The sequence below is a fragment of the Notamacropus eugenii genome, chromosome 4, assembly GCF_028372415.1.
Source record: "Notamacropus eugenii isolate mMacEug1 chromosome 4, mMacEug1.pri_v2, whole genome shotgun sequence".
Taxonomy (NCBI): domain Eukaryota; kingdom Metazoa; phylum Chordata; class Mammalia; order Diprotodontia; family Macropodidae; genus Notamacropus; species Notamacropus eugenii.
Genome location: NC_092875.1, coordinates 83,344,061 through 83,367,615, shown reverse-complemented (window position 1 = coordinate 83,367,615; position 23,555 = coordinate 83,344,061). Strand labels below are relative to the sequence as shown.

The 23,555-nt window shown below is 36.9% G+C and overlaps 1 pseudogene; it reads right to left on the bottom strand.

The window, feature by feature from the left end:
• LOC140502268 (myelin-oligodendrocyte glycoprotein-like) overlaps positions 1-22,463 on the bottom strand; it is a 32,119-nt pseudogene extending 9,656 nt beyond the window's left edge.
• Positions 22,464-23,555: the final 1,092 nt, after the last annotated feature.

Below are 23,555 nucleotides of genomic sequence, written 5' to 3'. Positions count from 1 at the left end.
TGAAAGGGGTGAACTCACCTCCAATGAGGAGGAAATTAAAACAATAATTAGAAACTACTTTGCCCAACTTTATGCCCACAAATTCGATAATCTAAATGAGATGGATGAATATTTTAAAAAATACAAATTGCCCAGATTAAAAAAAGAGGAAGTTGAATACTTAAACAACCGCATCTCAGAAAAAGAAATTGAACAAGCCATCAATGAACTCCCTAGGAAAAAATCTCCAGGGCCAGATGGATTCACAAGTGAATTCTATCAAACATTTAAAGAACAGTTAATTCCAATACTACATACACTATTTTTGAAAATCGGGGAAGAAGGAGTCCTCCCAAATTCTTTCTATGATACAAATATGGTTTTGATACCCAAACCAGGAAGAGACAAAACAGAGAAAGAAAATTATAGACCAATTTCCCTAATGAATATAGATGCAAAAATTTTAAATAAGATTTTAGCAAAACGAATACAGCATCTTATCACGAGATTAATACATTATGATCAGATAGGATTCATACCAGGACTACAGGGCTGGTTCAATATTAGGAAAACTATTAGCATTATCGATCACATCAACAACAAAGCTAACAAAACCACATGATTTTCTCAATAGATGCAGAAAAAGCTTTTGACAAAATACAACATCCATTCCTACTAAAAACATTGGAGAACATAGGAATAAAGGGAACTTTCCATAAAATAATAAGCAGTATCTATCTAAAACCTTCAGCAAGCATTATATGCAATGGGGATAAGCTAGATGCATACCCAATTAGATCAGGGGTGAAACAAGGTTGTCCATTATCACCACTATTATTCAATATGATACTAAAAATGTTAGCTGTAGCAATTAGACAAGATAAAGATATTGAAGGAATAAGAATAGCCAAAGAAGAAACTAAGTTATCACTCTTTGCAGATGATATGATGATTTACCTAGAGAATCCCAGAGATTCAAGTAAAAAATTACTTGAATTAATAAACAACTTTGGCAAAGTTGCAGGTTACAAAATAAACCCACACAAATCTTCTGCGTTCCTATATATTAGCAACAAAGTCCAACAGCAAGAGATAGAAAGAGAAATCCCATTTAAAGCTAGGGTAGAGAGTATAAAATACTTAGGAGTCTACCTGCCAAAACAAACCCAGGGATTATATGAACACAATTACAAGACACTTTTTGCACAAATAAAGTCAGATTTAAGTAAGTGGAAAAACATTAGTTGCTCATGGGTAGGCCGTGCTAATATAATAAAAATGACAATTCTACCCAAATTAATATCCTTATTTAGTGCCATACCAATTAAACTATCAGACAATTACTTTCTAGAGCTGGATAAAATAATATCAAAATTCATTTGGAAAAACAAAAGGTCCAGAATATCAAAGGGACTAATGAAAAGAAATGCTTGGGAAGGTGGCCTAGCGCTACCAGACCTCAAACTGTACTATAAAGCAGCAATTATCAAAACCACTTGGTATTGGCTAAGAAACAGAGAGGTAGACAAGTGGAATATACTTGGCACTCAAGATGCAGTAGGCAAGGAATATAGCAACCTTCTGTTTGATAAACCCAAGGACCCCAGCTTCTGGGATAAGAACTCATTGTTTGACAAAAATTGCTGGGAAAACTGGATAACAGTGTGGAGGAAATTAGGCATAGACACATACCTGACACCGTACACAAGAATAAAGTCCAAATGGGTACATGATTTAGGTATAAAGATTGGTACCATGAATAAACTGGAGAAGCAAGGAATAGTGTATTTATCAGATCTATGGAGAAGGGAAGAATTCTTTACTAAAGGAGAGATAGAAAGCATTATGAAATGCAAAATGGATAACTTTGATTACATTAAACTGAGAAGTATTTGCACAACCAAACCCAATGCAACCAAAATCCGGAGGGATGTAGTAAATTGGGAAAGAATTTTTACAGCTAAGCTCGGGGATAAAGGCCTCATTTCTAGAATATATAGAGAACTGAGCCAAATGTATAATCATACAAGTCATTCCCCAATTGATAAATGGTCAAAGGATATGAACAGGCAATTTTCAGAATAAGAAATTAAAGCTATCTATAATCATATGAAAAAATGCTCTAAATCACTATTGGTTAGAGAGATGCAAATCAAAACAACTCTGAGGTACCACATCACACCTATAAGATTGGCAAACATGACACAACAAGAAAATGATAAATGCTGGAGAGGATGTGGGAGAGTTGGAACACTAATTCACTGTTGGTGGAGCTGCAAGCGCATCCAACCATTCTGGAGAGCAATTTGGAACTATGCCCAAAGGGCTACAAAAATGTGCATACCCTTTGACCCAGCAATATCGCTACTAGGACTATATCCCCAAGAGATCATAAAAATGGGAAAGGGTCCCACATGTACAAAAATATTTATAGCAGCACTCTATGTAGTTGCCAAAAACTGGAAGTCAAGGGGATGTCCACCAATTGGGGAATGGCTGAATAAGTTATGGTATATGAATGTAATGGAGTACTATTGTGCCATAAGAAATGATGAACAAGAAGACTTCAGAGAGGCCTGGAAGGACTTATATGACCTGATGCTGAGTGAAAGGAGCAGAACCAGGAGAACTTTACGCACAGCAACGACCACAGTGTGTGAGAATTTTTTCTGGTAGACTTAGATTTTTGTAATAACACAAGAACTTCTTACAAAAAAAAAAAAAAATCCAAATGGTGGTTCTCAAGGCAAAATGCCTTCCACACTCAGAGAGAGAAATATGGAAGTCACTCATATAATGTAGCAGATCATGTTTGTGTATGTGTATGTGTTTGTGTATCATGTTCTGATATGCTATACGATTTCTTTCATTTATTTTAGTCTGACTACATAGCATGACTATAGTGAAAATATACTCAATAGGAAAGTATATGTAGAATCTATACAGAATTGTATGCAGTCGTGGGGAGGGAGGGGGGTAGTGGGGGTAGGTGGGGGGGATAAAATCACAATTGTATGGCAGTGATTGTTAAACATTAAAAAATAAAAAAATTAAAAATTAAAAAAAAAAAGAAAGTAAAGTTGGGGCTGAGTTGTTAACGATGAGGTTATTCTGGAAAACAAAACTGGAAAGGAAAACCTAAAAAAAAGCAATTACCTCATGAAAATTTGGCATGAAAGGAAGAAATGATGCAGAAGAAGCAGGTGGAGGTGGAGAGCTGGTGGTGCTGGAATCTCACTCTCATTGGATCTGGGTTAAACAGGAAATAACATACACATCTAAAAAGGCAAAAAAGCCTTCTATACTCATGGAGAAATAAGAGAACAGGTGGACAGGATAAGGAATGGACTCTAAAAGTCTGTATAGGTTAGGATTTAGGAATGTGGATGGAGAGAACAAGGGAATGAGTCTTAGAGGGATGGGTAGAACAGAAAAACAGGAGAGTAAGAAGAAAGGATAAGGTAACAAGGAAAGAGTAAAAACAGAGAGTGAGAAGAATAATAGTGAATACAAATTGGATAGAGGGAAATTCAAAAAGAGTAAGTGTAACTTTGAATATGAATGGGATGAACTCACTCTTAAAATGAAAACAGCAGAATGGATTAAAAATCTGAATGCAACATGTTGTTTACAAGAAGCACATTAAAAAGTGACAGAGTTAAAATGTAGAATTTATTATGCTTCAGGTGATGCAAAAAAGCAGAAGTAGAAATTATAATCTCAAAGTTATGGCTAAAATACATTTAATTAAAAGAGATAAACATTATAACTATATTTTGATAAAAGTTATTATAGACAATGAAGCCACAAAATAAAATGAACCTATATCCTCCAAATCCCATTATATCTAAATTTTTAAAAGAAATATTAAATAAGATACTCAAAGTGAGAATGATGTAGGACCTTAGCGTGAAAGGGGCAGGGTCTCACATTGCATTCTGGGCCATCTCAAGCCATTCTGATGAATATCAGGCCACTGGTTCCAGATGGCTCAGAAGAAAGTGAGGTTGGTGACCTTGCACAGCCCTCCCTGACTCAAATCAAAGTCAACTGGAAGTCATATCATCATCTTGATGTCATGGTCCTCTCCAAGAATAAAGGACAAACATAACAACACAAGATGTTTCCAAAAAATAAATAAAACAAGTCAGGGAACTGAACAGAATTTTCGATAAGCTAGATATCATAGCTATCTGGAGAGAACTAATTGAAAATAGAAAGGAATACACCTTTTTTTCCCAGTGGCTCATGGAACCCCTTTTAAAAGATTGACCACATTTTACAGTTAAAAGCAGAAAAGCAGAAATACTTAAATTATCCTTTCCAGATCACAATGCAGATTAAACAATCTAATCTTAATGAATGAGTTAAAGAACAAAGCATAGAAACAACCAGTAATTGTATAAAGAGATGACAATAATGAGACATCCTATCAAAACCTATGGGATACAGCAAAAGCACAGAACAAAGGAAAATTTATATCTAAAAATGCTTACTTCAATAAAATGGAGAAAAAAAGAACAATGAATTGGATATGCAATTTAAAAAACTAGAAAAAGAAGAACATAAAAATCCCCAATTAAACACTAAATTGGAAATCCTAAAAATTAAAGGTAAGATAAATAAAATGGAGTGGAAAAACCATTGAATTAATGAATAAAACTAGCAGTTGGTTTTATGAAAAAGAAGAATACAATAGATTAACCTTCTATTAATTTGATGAAATAAAGAGAGAAGAAAACCAAATCACTAGAGTTAAAATTGAATAAGTTGAATATACCATTAACAAAGATGAAATTAAGGCAATTATAAGGAGGGTTTTTTTTTTGTCAATCATATGTCAATAAATTTAACAATTTAAATGAACTGGAAGAATATTTACCAAGAAATTTCCTAGGTTATCAGAAATAGAATATCATGAAAGACCTGTTTTAGAAAGAGAAATTGAAGAGGTCATAAAAGAGCTTACAAAGAAAAAAAAAAACATCAAGACCAAATCATTTAAAGATCAACTAATTCCAATATATAATGAATTATTTGATATAACAGACAATGAAGAAAACATACCAAACTCGCTTTATGAAACTAATATGAAATTGATACCTGAATCAGGAAGAGTGAAAATGGAGAAAGAAAATTATAGACCAATTTCATTGATCAACATAGATACAAAAATTCTAACTAAAATAGTAAGTAAAGGACTACAAGAATATATTACAAAGACTATACAGTATGATCAAGTAAGATTTATACCAGGAATGCAGGAGTGGTTTAACATAAGGAAAATTATTAACATAATTGATTATATAAATAATAATTTTAAATCACATGACTATATCAATAGATGTGGAAAAGGTTTTGATGAAATATAACACTCATTTCTATTTTAAAAATATTTGAAAGTATGGATTTTTCCTTAAAATGATAAAAAGCATTTATCTAAAACCATTAGTAAGCATTATTTGTAATGGGGATAAGCTAGAAGTCTTCCCAGTAAGATCAGATATGAAAGAAGGATGCCCATTGTAACCAATATAATTCAACATTGTACTGGAAAACCTAAAAAAAGCAATAAAAGAAGAAAAAGAAACTGAAGGAATCAGAATAGGTAATGATGTAATAAAGCTATGTTTTTTTGCAGATGATATGATGTTATACTTGGACAATCTCAGAGACTCAACCGAAAATTTAGTGCAAACAATTTATAATTTTAGAAAAGTACCAGGATACAAAATCAACATAAATCATCAGCATTTCTATATAGCACAAACGAAACTTTGCAAGAAAAGATAGTAAGACATACTCTAGAGACTATAAAATACCTCAAAGTGTAACTCTCAAAACAAATCCAGGAATTATACAAACAAAATTATTTTAAAAAAACTTTTTGCATACAAATGAAACCAGATTTAAACAATTGGAGAAATACTCATTGCTCAAGGGTAGGCAAGGCCAATATAAGAAAAATAGCAATTTTTCCTAAAGAAATTTATACATTCAATGGCAACACAATTAAACTACCAAAAAATTTTACTCTAAGAGAAAAAATAACAAAGTTCATTTGGAAGAACAAAAAAGTAAAGAATATCAAAGGAACTAATAAAACTAAAAATGGATGTGTTTTATCTTAAACTATAGATTTAAAACTACATTATAATGTACTAATTAAGAAAACTATATGGCACTGGCTACAAAACAGAAAGATAGATCTATGTAATTTACAGCAGCAAATGTAGTAACTCTGTATTTGACAAGCATAAAGCCTTAAGATTTGGGGATAAAATTTCACTATTGGTGAAAATTATTGGGAAAAACTGGAAAGCAGTATGGCAAAAAATGGGCACAGACTAATGTCTTATACAATTTACAAAGATAAGGTCAAAATGCATACATGACCTGGTATAAAGAGAGATGCTACAAAAAAAAAAATTGAAGAACATGTAATATATTGTTTATCGCACTTAGGGATAAGTGAACAGTTGATGAATAAACATGAGACAGAGAGCAGAGTGAGGTGTAAAATGGACAATTTTAATTATGTGTGTTTCTCCTTCATTGCCAAAGAAGACCATGCCATCAGAGATATAATGATATGTCTTGCCCTTGACTTTGTTTTGAGTGAGGGAGGGCTGTGCAGGTCACCAGCCTCACTTCTCCTCCAGAGCCATCTGAATCCAGTGACCAGATATTCATCAGGATGACTGGAGGTGACCCAGGATGAGGTAATTGGGGTTAAGTGACTTGCCCAAGGTCACACAGCTAGGAAGTGTCAAGTGTCTGAGGTGAGATTTGACCTCAGGTCCTCCTGACTCCTGCACTGATGCTCTATTCCACTGCACCATCTACCTGCACCCTAGTGGAATATCACCAAATGGAAGAAGGAAGTTAAGAAAATGGATGATTTGAGGGGGAAAAAATAGTTATTTTTCAAAGATCTCCACTTCCGAAGCAGAAAACTGGGAAAGAATTTTGGCAACTAGTACCTGTGAGAAAGACATTATTTCTAAAATACATAAAGAACTGAGTCAAACTTACAAGAATACAAGACATTCCTCCACTGATAAAAGGTGAAAAGATGTAAACAGGCAATTTTCAGAGGAAGAAAATACAGCTATCTATAATCATATGAAAAAATGCTCTAAATCACCATTGTTTAGAGAGATGCCAATTAAAACAACTCTGAGGTATAGCATCACCCCTATCAGATTGGCTAACATGACAGGAACAGGAAGACGATAATGCTGAAGAAGATATGGGAGAGTTGGAACACTAATTCATTGGTGGTGGAGCTGTGAGCTGATCCAACCATTCTGGAAAGCAGTTTGGAACTATGCCCAAAGGACTACAAAAATGTGACATACCCTTTGACCCAGCAACATCACTTCTAGGACTGTATCCCAAAGATATCATAGAAATAGGAAAGGGTCCAACATATACAAAAGTATTTATAGTTGCTCTCTTTGTGGTGGCCAAAAACTGGAAATCAAGGGGATGCCCATCAATTGGCGAATGACTGAACAAGTTGTGGTATATGTATGTAATGGAATTTGTTATAAAAAATGATGAACAGAGAGGTGAAGCCAAGATGGTGGAGTAGAAGGACTACCTATAGGAGCTCTCCCTCCACAAGGCCTAAAATACCTGTAAAAATGACTCTAAACAAATTCTAGAAGAGCAGAAGCCACAAAACAATAGAGTGAAAGAGATTTACAGCCCATGTCAGCCTGGAGGGCTGACAGGAAAGGTCTATGGCACCAGCTGAGAGCAGAGCACAGCCTAGCCTGGACCACACACTGCAGCATATACAGGAATGAAGCAGGCTTAAGGGGGCCTCCGGCAGCCAATGCAATTCCCTGACCCCTCAACCTGCAAATGCCACAGATAGTTTCAAACGTCAGTAAGAAAGCTCTTTCACCAGGGTGAGAATGGAGCAGAATCCTCCCCTAGTCCCAGCCCTAGGCGGCTGCAACAGTGTCCATTTTTGGAGTCCTTAGCCTAAAGAACATGAGGGAACTGAGCCACTGATCTGTATCTCAGCCCTAAGTGGAGGTCCTGGGGTGAGGAGGAGCACTGACTGGTAGAGATGGTGGAGGCTCTGGAGAGGGGATTCTGCTCACAGATCCTGGGCAGAAAGGCTTGTGGTAGCTCCCAGACCAGAGCACAGGCCAGGAGAGGAGTAACTCCTCTCCCTTGATTGTGATACCCTGGATGAACTGAGAACATACAGGTCCCCAGAGCATAACGTCCTCTTGACAAAGGACTCAAATGCCCCCCCCAAAAAGGGAAAATGCCCCCCAAAATGAAAAAAATAAGACTATAGAAGGTTATTTTTTGGTGAGCAGGTATTATTTTTCATACTTATAGATGAGGAAGAACAAAGTATACAATCAGAGGAAGATATGAATGTCAAGATTCTGCATCCAAATTGTCCAAATAAATACAAAATGATCTCACGCCATGGAAGAGCTCAAAAAGGATTTCTAAAAAGTGTTGGAGAAAAAATTGGGAGGAGAAATGAGAGCAATGCAAGAAAATCATGAAAAGCAGGTCAACAGCCTGGTAAAGGAGACCCAAAGAAAATGCTGAGGAAAATAACATCTTTAAAAAGTGACTAGCTCAAATGGCAAAAGAGACCCAAAAAGTCAATGAGGAGAGAATGCTTTAAAAAATAGAATAAATCAAATGGAAAAAGAGGTTCAAAAGCTCACTGAAGAAAATAGTTCTTTAAAAATTAGAATGGAGCAGGTAGAAGCTAATTACTTTATGAGAAACCAAGAAATTATAAAAGAAAACCAAAAGAATGAAAAAATAGAAGACAATGTAAAATATCTCATTGGAAAAACAACTGGCCTGGAAAATAGGAGAGACAATTTAAAAAATTACGAGACTACCTGAAAGCCAGGATGACCAAAAGAGCCTAGACATCATCTTTTATGAAATTATCTAGGAAAATTGCCTTATTATTCTAGAACGAGGGGGTAAAATAAATATTGAAAGAATTCACCAATCACCTTCTGAAAGAGATCTGAAAAGAAAAAGTGCTAGGAATATTGCAGCCAAATTCCCGAGTTCCCAGGTCAAGGAGAAAATATTACAAACAGCCAGAAAGAAACAATTCAAGTATTGTGGAAATGCATTCAGGATAACACAAAATCTAGCAGCTTCTTCATTAAGGGATTGAAGGGCTTGGAATATGATATTGCAGAAGTCAAACGAACTAGGATTAAAACCAAGAATCACCTACCCAGCAAAACTAAGTATAATACTTCAAGGGGAAAAAATGGCTATTCAGTGTAAGAGAGGACTTTCAAGCATTCTTGATGAAATCAAGAGCTGAATAGAAAATTTGACTTTCAAACACAAGAATCAAGAGAAGCATGAAAAGGCACACAGGAAAGAGAAATAATAAGGCACTTACTAAAGTTGAACTGTTTACATGCTTACAAGGAAATATGTTTGTAAATCTTGAAACTCTTCTCTGTATTTGGGTAGTTGGAGGGATTACACACACACACACACACAGACATATATAGACAGAGGGCACAGAGTAGGAATGATCTCTAAAAATATTTAGTGGTGAGAGAGGAATATATTGGGAGGAGAAAGGGAGAAATAGAATGGGGCAAATAGTCTCTTATAAAAAATACAAGGAAAAGCTTTTTGAATGGAGGGGAAAGGGGGGAGGTGAGAAAGAAAAAGTGAAGCTTACTCTCATCACATTTGCCTTAAGAAGGGAATAACATGCACATTCAAGTTGATATGAAAATCTATCTTACACTACAGGAAAATGAGGGAGAAAGGGATAAGTGGGGTGGGAGATGATGGAAAGGAGTGCAAATGAGAAGAAAGAGTAATTAAAAGCAAACACTTTAGGGGAGGGACAAGGTCTAAAGAGAGAATAGAACAAATAGGGGGCAAGACAGGATGGAGGGAAACGTAGTTAGGCTTTCATAATATGACTGTTATGGAAGGCTTTAGCAAAACTACACATATATGGCCTTTATTGAATTGCTTGCCTTCTCAGTGTGGATGGGTGGGGAGGGAGGTAGGGAGAGAAACTGAAACTCAAAGTTTGAAGAATGAATGTTGAGAATTGTTTTTGCATGCAACTGGGAAATAAGAAATACAGGTGATGGGGTATAGAAATGTATCTTGTCCTACAAGAAAAGAGAGAAGATGAAGATAAGGAAAGGGAGGGGTGTAATAGAAGGGAGGGCAGATTCGGGGAAGGGGTAATCAGAATGCAAAGTGTTTTGGAGTGGGGGATGGGAGAGTTAGGCAGAAAATTTGGAGCTCAAAATCTTGTGGAAATGAATCATGAAAATTAAAATAAATAAATGATTATATATAAAAAAAAAGAAATGATGAGCAGGAAAACTTCAGAGAAGCCTGGAAGGACTCATATGAAGTGATGCTGAGTGAAAGATGTAGAACTAGGAGAACTTTGTACACAGCAACTACAATAGTGTGTGAGGATTTTTTCTGGTAAATTTAGTGTTTCACACCAATGCAAAGATCTAAAAATTTCCCAATGGACTCTGGAGGCAAATTGCCTTCCACAACCAGAGAAAGAACTGTGGAACTGAATCACAGAATGAAGCAGACCATTTTCTCCTGGGTTATGCTTTCTTTTGTTTAATGATTTCTTCCATTTATTTTAATTCTTCTATGCAATATGACTAAGGTGAAAACGTATTTGATAAGAATGTAGAACCTATACAAGATTGCACACCATGTTGGGGAGGGAGTGGGGAGGAAGAGGAGAAAAAGGGGGAGGGAGGGGAAAAATCTAAGATATATGGAAATGATTGTAGAAAACTGAAAACAAATAAAATAATTTAAAATTAAAAAAAACTATCTCCCTCTCATCTATGAGTGTTAGAGAGACATGAAGCAGGTGAAGGTGTAAAGTTTTGAAAATTCTTCTTTAACATGAGTGAATGTGATTGACTGTTCAGAATTGTTATTAGATTTTACTTTTGCTTTTCTTGGGCTCTTAGCATATAGGTTGACTGGCTATGATGAAAAAAAGATGGGATTCAAAAGGAGGAGCAATGTAGCCGATGGGAGTTAGGACTTACTATTGCAATACTGAAACCCATATATAGCAGTTTCAGGATATAGAAAATTCTTGTAAGGAAAAGTTGGGGACAAGTAGTAACTGGTAAGCAGAAAATCAGTTTAGTACTTTTGAGTACCACTTGGTGCCTCACCCAGATATAGCACCTTGAGCAACTGATTCAAACCCACTTCCAAAGTTAAGAGATTAAACATAGTCCCCATTGCACTTCAAAAGAGATTTTATACATAATGGTGGACAACTCCTGCTCTGCCTACTTTTCCATTGTGCCTTCTGGAATTCCTTTTCCTTAATTAACAAACCTTCCTTTCTTTTAGACCTCTTTCTTGTCCCTCAATTTATTCACAAAATGGCTTCAATTACAGATGTCTTTCTCTTTCTCCTTCCATTTACAAGCACATACTGAGACCTAGATTTCCCTAGAGAACATAGTATTCCTTGGATGTCCTTTTCAATACTGGTTGTAGCTTTTTTCACATTACTCAACTTCATTTGTCTTTAGGAGGGAGTCAGACTATTATTCACTCCCATTGCAATTTTCTACTATTAGAGAACAGTCAAAATTCCTCTGCTAATTTGAGTTTCATTCTATCCAAATACACAACCCAATCAGTTGGCAGTTACCTATGAGTCAGATCATTCTCCCTCCATTCTCTAAAAGGTCAATATTTGGTTCACATTATTCATATCAGGTCCCAATCACTGTCATACTAGGGCACATTACATGTACATTGATATTCCTTAAAAACTCTAGCCTCTCACTTTTGCAATCTTCTCAACTCCCATGACTTAGCCTTCCGTGCCAACTCAGCCATACCAAAGCGGAATTGGGAGTACCTTTGACTTTGCCATCACTCCCAAATTTGCACTTCCATAATCAAGAATTCTGAAATTCCATGATCAAATTATACCTATTACATCATCTCTCACTATACCTCAGTCCTCCTCACTCCAATGATCTTCCTTCTCAGCCTAATCTTGGCCCCTACCATGAGTTCCAGTCCTTCCACTCCTTAGTACTTTCTCAGACCTTCAACTCTTCCATAGCTTCACTTGCTTCCCCTCCTAATCTTGATTATTTTTAATTAGTTAAATATTACACTGTCTTTTGCTCTTTAAACCATTTCCCTTGCCTTAACAATTATCATAATTTAACAAGCCCATTTCTAGGTTACTTCTAAAATCTACTTCTGTTCTTACTCATGTTCATATCTAGAAGAAATTATGAGCAATTATGTAATGTCTACTACAAATTTATGCTGTTTGCAATGACCAACCATGATTCCAGAGAGCCCACAGAGAAACTGCTACCCATTTCCTGATGGAGAGATGAGGACCTCAGGGATAAATTTAGACATCAATTTTTACAGAAAACCAATGCAGCATTAGGTTTTTCCTTGACTATCCATTTTTGTTACAAGGGCTTTGTTTTTTATCCTTTTTCAATGAAGGGAAGGGAAGTGAGGAGAGAAGATGGATATTGTTAATTGAAAAGTTGAAGCATATTTTTCTAAAAACTAAATTTGTGTTATCTAATCTCAGCTGTGCCTTCAATGCAATAAGATAATATCTTTTACTAATTTGTAATTCTTTCTCTAACCAACTTTCTATAGTGAGTATTTCAAGCCTTCACTTTTCTGAAACTTCTGAAATCACCTCATGCCATATCTGAAGACCTTGTCTTATATTTACTGAGAAAATGTAAATCATTCCACATTACCTCTCTCCTCCTCTTCTCAAGCTCTTTAACTTCTTAAAATCTTCTTCCACACTCTTCTCCTTTTCTCAGCCTCTGATGAAGAGGTGGCCCATCTTCATGTTAAAGCCAACCTCTCTATAAAAAGCTTTAAATCCATCCCCTCCCATCCTCTCCAGCAGTTGGCCACCACAGTCCTTTTCCTCCCCCACCCTATCCTCTTTTGTATAAATTTGCTCAGATTTCCCTCATCTTTAAAAAAATGTTATGAAATGGAGGCAAAATGGCAGAGTAATGGCAGGAGTCACCTGAGCTCTCCCCTCAAACCTTCCAAATATCTTTAAACTATGAATCTAAAAAATTCTAAAGTTGGGAAGAGAAATGAGAGTGATTCAAAAAAATCATGAAAAATGAGTCAAGAGCTTGGTAAAGGAGACACATGCAAAAAAAAAAAAATACTGAATGAAATAGCACCTTAAAAAATAGACTAGACCAAATGGCAAAAAGAGGTGCAAAAAGTCAAGGAGGAGAAGAATGCTTTAAAAATCAGAGTTGACCAAGAGAAAAAAGAGGCACAAAAATTCACTAAAGGGAAAAGAAAAACTACTTTAAAAGTCAAATTTGTTAAATGGAACAGGAAGTACAAAAGCTCACTGAAGAAATTAATTCCTTAAAAATTAGAAGGGAGTACATGGAAGGTAATAATTTTATATTAAATCAAGAAATAATAAAACAAAACCAAAAGAACCAAAAATAGAAGACAGTATCAAATATTTAATTGGAAAAACAACTTACCTACAAAATAGATCCAGGAGAGACAAATTTAAAAAAAGAGAGACAATTGGGCTATGTGAAAGTTATGATCAAAAACAGTGCCCAAATATCATTTTTCAAGAAATTATCAAGGAAAACTGACCTGATATTCTAGAAGCAGAGGGTGAAAGAGAAATTGAAAGAATCCACTGATCTCCTCCTGAAAGCCATTCCAAAATGAAAACTTCTAAGGGATATTATAGTCAAATTCCATATTTCCAAGGTCAAGGAGAAAATATTGGGAGGAGGCCAAAAGAAACTATTTAAGTATCATGGAGACAGTCAGGATAACACAAGATTTAGCAACTTCTACATTAAAGGATCACAGGGCTTGGAATATGTCATCCCAGAGGGAAAAGGAGCTAGGATTAAAAACAAGGATCACCTACTCAGCAAAACCGAATATAATCCTTTGGGAGAAAAAGACATTCAAGAAAACTGAGGACTTTTAAGCATTCTTGATGAAAAGATCAGAGTAAAATAGAAAATTTGACTTTAAATACAAGACTCAAGATAAGCATAAAAAAGTAAATAAGAAAAAGAAATCATAAGGGACTTAATAAGATTAAACTATTTGCATTCCCACATGGGAAGATGTATTTGTAAATCTTAGGAACTTTCCCATTATTAGGGCATGTAGAAATAATATATATATAGACAGATAGAGGGAATAGATGTGACTTGAATATGAAGGGAGGATGTCTAAAAAGTAAGAAATAAATACAACTAAGGAGTGAGAGAGGAATGTACTGGGGGAAAGGAAAAGGAAGAGATAGAATATAATAAGTTATCTCACAAAGAAGAGTTAACAAAAAGCTTTTATAGTGGAGGGGAAAAGGGGAGAGGTGAAAGGGAGTGAGGGAACCTTACTCTCATCAGAACTGACTCAGACACAGAACAACATACACACTCAATTGGGTATAGAAACCTCTTACTTTAGAAGAAAGTAGAAGGAGAAGGGGATAAAGGGTGCAGTGATAAAAGGAAGTGTAGAATTGGGGAGGGGTCATCAGAAGTAAAATTCTGAGGAGGAACAGGGTAAAAGTAGAAAGAGAATACAATAAAGGGAATAGGATGGAGGGAAATACAGTTAGCAACAGTAACTGTGGAAAATATTTTGAAGCAAGTTTCTTTGATAAAGTCTTAATTTCTAACATATTTAGAAAACTGAGTTGAATATACAAATAAAAGAGCCATTCTGCAACTGATGTGTTTTCAGATGAAGTCAAAGCTATCTATAGCCATGTGAAAAAATTCTCTACCTTATTATTGATTGGAGAAATACAAATCAAGACAATTCTGAGTCATTATCTCATACCTATTAATTAGACTGGTTAACAGGGAAGAATAAGAAAATGATGAATGATAGAGGGGATCTGTGAAAAATGAGACATTAATGCACTGCTGGTGGAGTTGTGAACTGATCCAACCCTTCTGTAGACTAATTTGGAACTATACCAAAGAACTATAAAACCATGAATACCCTTTGCCCTAGCAATATCACTACTAGGTCTATATCCCAAAAGAGATTTTCAAAAAGGAAAGGTGTATATGTACAAAAATATTCATAGTAGCTCTTTCCTGGGGGCCAAGAACTGGAAATTGAGGAAATGATCATCAACTGGGGAATGGCTGAACAAATTTTGGTATGTGATTGTGATAGTACACTATACTACTGTGCTATAAGAAGATGATCAGGATACTCGCCAAAACAAAGTTGGAAAGACTTATGTGAACTGGTACAAAGTGAAATGTACTATGCACAACAAAGTAACAGCAATATTTTAAAATGATCAGTTATTAATGGCTTAGCCATTTTCAGCAATAATATGTACTATCTATTCCAAGAAAAAGAACTGATGCTCTCTGAATACAGATTGAAGTATATATGTTTATTTTACTTTATTTTTCTTTTCCTTTATCGTTTTGATCTGTGCTTTCTTTCACAACATGATTATTATGGAACTGTTTTTCATGACCCCACATGTATAATCTATATAGAATTGTTTATCTTCTCAATTGTGGAGGGGAAAGGAAGGGAGAGAATTTAGAACTCAAAGTTTTAAAAATGTGTTAAAAATTGTTTAAATATGTAACTGGGAAAAATAAAATTCTAAATAAAAAATATTCATTTCATGCTGCCATCCCCTCCAGCTATTATCCTATATATCTCCCCAATTTCATGAACTCTCAGAAAATTCTGTTATATCCTTGCTTTCATGACCACCTAAATATTTCAATTTTGAATCTTCTAAAATCTGGTTTCTGACCTCATCACTGCAATGAAATTTCTCATTCCAAAATTACCAACAAATTCTTAGTAGACAAGTCTATTTTTTTCTCAGTGTTAATCCTTTCTTTAACCTCTCTGCAGCATTTGACAGTATTGACCTCCCTCTCCTCTCTGGGTTTTCATGACACAGTTCTGTCTTGGTTCTGGCTGACCACTCTTCAGTCTCCTTTACTATATCATGATCTGTAACCTATCTCCTAACTGTCAGTATATCCTTGGGAACTCTTCTGAACCCTTCTTTCAGATCTCTCTCTGTTTTATGTGCAATTACATCTGATCTCATGACTTTATTTTCTTTATACAGATGACTCAAATCTTTATGTATCTCTCTGTATCTTGTCTCTCTGTAGAAGACTGAGTTAGTATCAACAATCTATTGGACATTTAAAATTGGATTTCTTGCATCACAATTCCATGTTAAAATCAGCACTCTTTTCTTTCTCCCCAAATTGATGCCTGTTCTGCAGTTTCTTATGCCTGTCAGTAATGCCACATCACACAAGTTGAAACTACAGAGTAATCCTTGACCCATTACACACACTCTCTCTTCCTCCTTTCCTTCTTCCCTCTCTCCCTCTCTCTGTTTGTCCCTATCTCCCTCTCTCCTTCCATATATTTAATCAGTGGCAAAATACCGTAAAACATACTTCCAGTAATCTCTTACATTAATCTCCTTCTCCGTTCATATGGCCACCTTTTATTACAGGACTTTGTCAACTTTTCCTTGTATTATTACAATAGGCTCCCAATTAGTCTCTTTATTTCATGGGTCACCTGTCTCCAATTCATCTTACACTCAGCTACCAAAGGGATTTTGCTAAAGCACATGTATAATCATATCTACCTTCTATATATTAATCATGACTTCCTAGGTGGCACAGTGGATAAAGTGCTTGGCCTGGAGTTATGAAGATTAATCTTCCTTAGTTCAAATCCAATCTCAGACACTTAACATTGTGCGACACTGGACAAGCCATTTAACTCTGTTTGCTTCAGGTCTCATCTGTAAAATCAGATGGATAAGGAAATGGCAAACCACTCCAGTATCTCTGCCAAGAAATCCCCAAAATGGGGGCCCAAAGAGTCAAACGTGATGGGACAACAACAACAATTTCCTCTAAGGTCAAATGTAAACTCCTTTGTTTGATGTTTAAAACCCTTTACCACCTGGTCACAGCTTTGGAGCCATATAATAATTCATAAATAATATATGAACCCCGTTCAAACACTCTAAGGTTTAATCATCACTTTACCTTCCATCTCCATGCCTTTGCATCAGCTATCACCTTTGGCTGCAATGTCCTCTCTTCTACATTCTACCTTTTAAAATTTCCACTTTCTTTCAAGTCTCAGCCCAACTCCATATATCATCTTTCAAGATCATGTCTTCCAGATGGCAATACCATATCTCCAGAATTATCATCTATTTCTTGTGTTTAGGTTTATGAGATGTGTATTCTCTCTCTTGATGGAAAGTAAGCTCCTTGAGGGCAAGGACTATTTCCCTTTTCTCTTTTTTATCCATAATACCTAGAACAGGACCTGGCATACAGCAGATACTTAACAAATACTTCTTGTTTGTTGACTGATTGATTCTTGTAAGCTATGTTCCTCCCAAACTGTACTAATCTTTGCCCTTCCTCCTCATCCTGCCCTTTTCCCTTTCCTTCCTTCACTCTTGGAGTGAGAACAGTCTCCATGCTACCCCTATCTCAGTCTAAATTTATTGTTCTTTCAAAGCCTACCTCAGGCGTCAGCCATCTTCTCCTTGAAGTCCTTTTTGCTCCCTCAGCACAAGCAGAAAAAGGGATTTCTCTCTCCTCAAATTTCTCACAATATATTGCCTGGATCACCCTTTGTTCCTGTCTCACATTTGTATCCATGACACACTCCCACTTTGATTGCAGCTTCAGGAAAGCAAGTATAGAGTCTTACCTTTCTTATTTCTTTCTACAGCGCAGACCATAAAGCAAAGTACAGAGGAGTATGTTAAAAGTGCTCAGTGATTTAAGTGGTTTTTTTTTTTCAATTACTTTAAGGAGTCAATGATGATCCTTACTCAGATTCCTACTTCTCTAAAATCAGGAATTGGGCAGGGACTGGGACTGAAGGAGAGGGAAGAAGTAGTTGTCTTTCAATATGGTCTAGAAGAGGGCAGGTAGGTGGTACCATGTAAAATGTGCCAAATCTAAAATCAGGAAGAGTTGAATTCAAATCCAGACTCAGACACTTACTAGCTGTCTGACTCTGGGCTAGTCACTTAACGCTATTTGCCTCAGGTTCCTCCTTTATAAAATGACTTAGAGAAGGAAATAGCAAACCACTCCAGTATTTTCATGAAGAATACACCAAACGAGGCCATGGGTTGGATATGACCATCATAACTGAACAACAACAACCATAGCCTGGTACATGATTCATACATGGTAAGTTCATCACCAAAATATGATTAATGAGAGGTGAAAGAAAGCTATGAATTAGGAATGTAGAGGAGGAGAAGGGCAGGAAGAAAATTTGTGGGGTTATGTGACTGCAAGGGTAGTTGGGAGCAGCAGGGTTCTAAAGTTGGCTTTTGGGAATGAATGATCTGAAAGGGCATAGAGTGGAGGACAAAGTGTACCCCAGAGCAAGTGACCAAGGAATGGGCACAAGTCATGTTCCTAAGACCCAGCATTGCAAAGTCTTGTCCCCTCCCAGATCAATCATGCCTTTTTAACCAGACAGGAAGCCCATTCCCCCTTTCCTCTGATAATTACCTCGAAAAGACAGAAGAAAAACTAAAATAACTAAAAATATCAGGAACCAACAGACGGCAAAGAGTATAAGTGATTATGGCAGCATAGTTGTTGACTCAGGTTCGTCACCTAAAACACAATTGCACAAAAATGTCAGAACTAGGGCTCTCATTGGAATATTTACATCATCAATTCTCCCCATCTCCAACTCCCATGCCCCTGCTGAGAACAGAACAACATCATAGATGGGGTCAAATTCTCAGCCCTTCCACTGAGTCTTTGCACCTTATAGCAGACAATCTCTTCATCCTACCAACAGCATTACCATATCCACATTTCCTTTCTGCAACCCCAGATCAGGACACATCACATGGAGGTAGCCCCATTTGTGAGATACAACATTGAACTGTATTGATGAGGACACAATAAAGTACAAGTGGAATTAGGGGACAATTTTATGTACTTTTTGGCTAGGTTTATTCTGGAAGGATCTCAGAGATAAGAGGAAACTCAGAGGCCCATCTTGTTCAACACACACTTAAATCAGAATCTCCTCTAAGACTCTCCCTACAGATGATCATCCAGTCTTTGTTTCAAGACACACATAGCTCACTATCTCCAACAGGATCTTCACTTTGGTTTTGCTGTAATTGTTAAGAAGATTTTTCCATACATCAAGCCTAAATTTGCCCTTTTTCAACTGGCATTCCAGAAGAAGAAAGAGATGCTGTGGACCTCTAGATGAGATAGGCATTTATGTTTTTTACTCAGAGGTACCTTGAAACTGAGAATATCTGGCTGTGCAACTGCTTATGTCTCTGTAGAGTGCTTTCTTTGCTTATTTTAGGTGAAGCAATTGGAGATGGCTACAATCTCATGAACTTCAAAAGATACAAGTATGGTGCCTAGGGGCTATTGCCCTTGGAAAGTTTTGTTAGGAGTCATACAGTAAAAAGTAAAGTCCCAAAGAACCCAAATGACCCAGGCCACTTATAAACTAGAGGCAGGCTCATCCATCCATAGGCTATACCATATTTGCAAATCAATGTGGTGGGAACAATGCTATTAGAAACTGTTTTAAGTTGGATTCTCTTCTCTTCAGGGACTGAAGTGGGACATGGCAGATCATATACCACATGTTGAGAGAAAATATTGGTAATGACGTTCTTGCAATATTTTAGTAAATATCCCTTTCTAAAAAGCTAATTGATATTAATTGCTTAAATAGTACCGGGGCACTAATCACAAGCAAATAACAGTGGTAATAGCATAATGGGAAAGGACTCAAACTGAAAACATCAGAAAAAGATGCCTTCCCTGTTTATCAACGTTACCCTAAAATACTGAAAAGAGATGAAACCAGTTTCATTCTAGAAGACTAAGGTGAGAAAATAGCTACATATAAAACAACCATACTTGTCATGTGGTCATAGATGAAGATAACAATTTCAACTTTCTAATTTTACTGATGAGGAAACTAAGGCACAGAGAAGGAGAATCACTTATCCAGTAATATACAGATAGTAAGTGCCTAACATAGGACTTGAAATCATGTTGTTGTTTTTTGTTTTTTTTTTCTTCTGATTTTGGATGCAGTATCCTAGCAAGTATACCTTGAATCTTGGTTCTTTTTTCAAAATGTAGAACAAGACCTTAGAAACCAACTAGCCCAACTCCCTTATTTTACAAACAAGGTACTGAGGTCGGTAGAAGTGAATTTAAGATCACTGACATAGTAAATGGGACTGGCAGAATTTAATCCAAGTCCTTTGACAACAAACTCAGTATCATGTTGCTTCCTAAAATTAAAGTCACCTTAATGTGACTTGAATTCAAGCCGAAGGCAATTCAGTCAGAACACAAAATGCGGATCAAAATAGTCTTGATTTTCTTCATGTTCTCCCACTCACTGCCCCTCACTCACCTTATTTTAGGAACATCCCATGCTCCCAGGTCCCTGGGACCAAAGTTTTTAGATGATTTATATTTCTCAAGCCCCAATGTGTTCCACAGTCATATTACTTTAACAAGTGCTATTCTTCATCATCCCCCATCATCTGGTAGTTGTGTTCCAGTCTGTTGATATGTGATTGACTGCTATGGCCTTGAGAAATAGAAGTCTAGGTAGGAGCATTGGTATATAACATGTGAGTAGAGGAAGGAGAGAAACGAGAGCCATGAAAATGGTGTTCCTCATTCTAGAGCCTCCCTTCACATTTCTTTTCCTTTGCAGTTTCCTTTTCTTTTTTCCCAATTTCTTTCTCTCCCTTCTTAGCAAACTTTCCAAAAAAGATTTTTTGGAATTCCTCTCTTTATATTTTCCCCACATCTTAGCAATGACTATCATGCTCACTCTTTCCCATGACACAAGACTGCTAAGTCTGAAGTCTTTGGAATAAAAACAACATGAAGATTTCATAGAACAGCTGCAAAAATCCAAGCGAATCCAGAGGAGGATGACTGGGATAGTGAACAGCTTTGAGATTATGCCATGAAACAAAACTGCTTAAATTTAGCATTCTCATTCCTCCAGTTTGATGATTACTGTAGCCTGGAGAAGAGAAGATTTAGTCAGGGCACAATAATTGTTTGAAGGTTTGAAGAACTAGACTTTGGAAAATGGATTCTGCTTGTTCTGATTGTCCCTCTGGGATAGAACTAGTAGCAGTGGGTGAAAGCTGCAGAGAATAATTTAAGTTTGATGTCAGCAAAAACTTCATAAGGATGAAATTTATTCAGAAGTAGAAAGGGCTGCCTCCCCCAGGAAAATAGTATGACTTCTCATTAGAAGTTTTTAAATCTGCAAGCTATATTAAATTCAGCAAGCATACTTTAATTATCTTTCATGTGCAAGGCACCAGGTGAGGAGCCAAGGAGAAAAATAGCTACCCACTGGGCATGTGGGAACCATTTATTGTTCAGAGAGGTATTGGAATAGATGGCCTCAGAGGTCCCTTTCAACTAGGACATTCTATGATTTCAGAAATTACAGAGCCAAGAAACAAGTTTCTCTTGACCCATATATGCATACAACCATGCCCAGTCCAAGCCCCAGCTCCTCACCTAAGACCTTCAGCTCCATTTCAGCTTGATCTTGATGAAAATCATCTGTAATGAGACACATGTACTCTCCTGCATCCAAGAGTCTCACATCCAATATCTTCAGGGTGATATTCCCACTTGTGAAACCATCTCTCACCAGCTCCATCCTCCCTTGGTAATCAGGGGTCTAGTCTCCAAACTGATCCTCTCCATCTTGATAGTGATGTACCACCTGAGTGGATTGCAACCAGACCACTTCCATGTGCTGAGCACTCTGAGATGGGGGACAGGAAACATGGTAACTCTGCCTCTCCCCCAAGTGGGACCTGGATGGGTCTTGCAGGCCCAATCACTGAGAACTGCTCTGTTTAATCAGGTAGAAAGAGGAGATAAGAGGTCAAAGAGGAGAACAACAGATGGAAGATGGGGACAGAGTTCAGGATGTAAAAGGGACAAAAGAAAGGAACCTTGAAAGAGGATAGAGAGGCAGGAAGTATGGTGGGAGATTTCAGAGAGAAAGGAGTAAATAAGGAAGGGGTGGATTATGAGGATAATGAACAAACCCTAGTAGAGAGAGCATAGGTAGTCTGAGAAAGTCCCAAGAAAGAACTAGGAGAATATCAGGTGTATGACTCTGGAAAAAATGGAGAGTAGTGTAGGACAGAATCTATATATGCTCAACTATCAATCTCCTATTCCAGGCCAGAAGAAAACAAGTAACAGAAGCAGATACTTATCTAAGGCCACTTTGAGCATCATGTGAAGAAGGAAGAAGGCAATGAGAGAACTAGAAAGACAGGCTCCTAAAGAACTGAGAATTTCCATCACACCTATGGAGAGAACATGGAAGGAGGAAGAGAGATTAGTGACTGTGGTAGAGAAATAAGCATGGGAGGACACATAATTATAATGGGGAAGTGGGACAATATCTGTGACAGGGACACAAGGACCCAGTGACTTGCTGTGACATAAGAGGACCAGTGTATAGGAGGGACAGAAAAGGGCTATGATGGTGATAAGAATATGGGTGCTGACTGTGTAATAAGGACACAGGGCACACAGGGCTATGACAAGGATGTGAAGGAACTTTAATATAACAAAGATCGCATATCATGATTGTGACAAGGAGAGCTGTGGTGTAGAGATGCAAATGACCATATGGGTGGGAGGTAGTGATCATTCACCTTTAAATGATACCAGACTTTTTTCATGGAGGGAGGAACGTCAAGATCACTTAAGTATGCTCCTCCACTGCAACTTACATTCATTGCTTCTGCCCCATGCATGAAGAGGTCCACTCAGGCTAAGAAACATTTGGGGTAAGTTGAAAACCAAGAACAGTGGAGCTATCTAGAGAAAAAATTCATGAAAGGAATTGTTCAGTCTGAGGCTCCCCCTGTTAATCAGGCATGGGAGGAGGCTCCTGTGTCCCATATTTCCCTGTAGGTGGAAGGCAGGATGCTCTGCTGCTTGTTCTCCCTCATGATTGCTCCACACAGAGGCCAAGAAGCAAAAAGTGACCTGGAGAATGAAGGAAAGATTCTCCTTCTGAACTCGCCCCAAACTCAAGCCACATACATATTCATCCCAGAACTGGCCCCAAGGTACATTCCCTATTCTCAAGATTCCAACAACATCCCCTACCTCCTTGCTTTCCTATGCATTTGAGGAAAGGTGACTCATGATTCAGTGAGAGACCTATGAGTCTTGTGATCTTTTCCTGTGTACACAGTGACTTTATTTTTGATTGGGGGAAGAAATAAGAAATAGGTGAAAGAAAAGGAGAACAAAGATGAGAAAAAAGCCACAGACTTGAATAATGATTAAGAGACCACTGAAGCCCCAAGTATGGGAGGGAGGGGAGCAGCATGTTGCTCAATTTCCAGTGCTTACGATGGAGTCTAGCCACTACCTCCA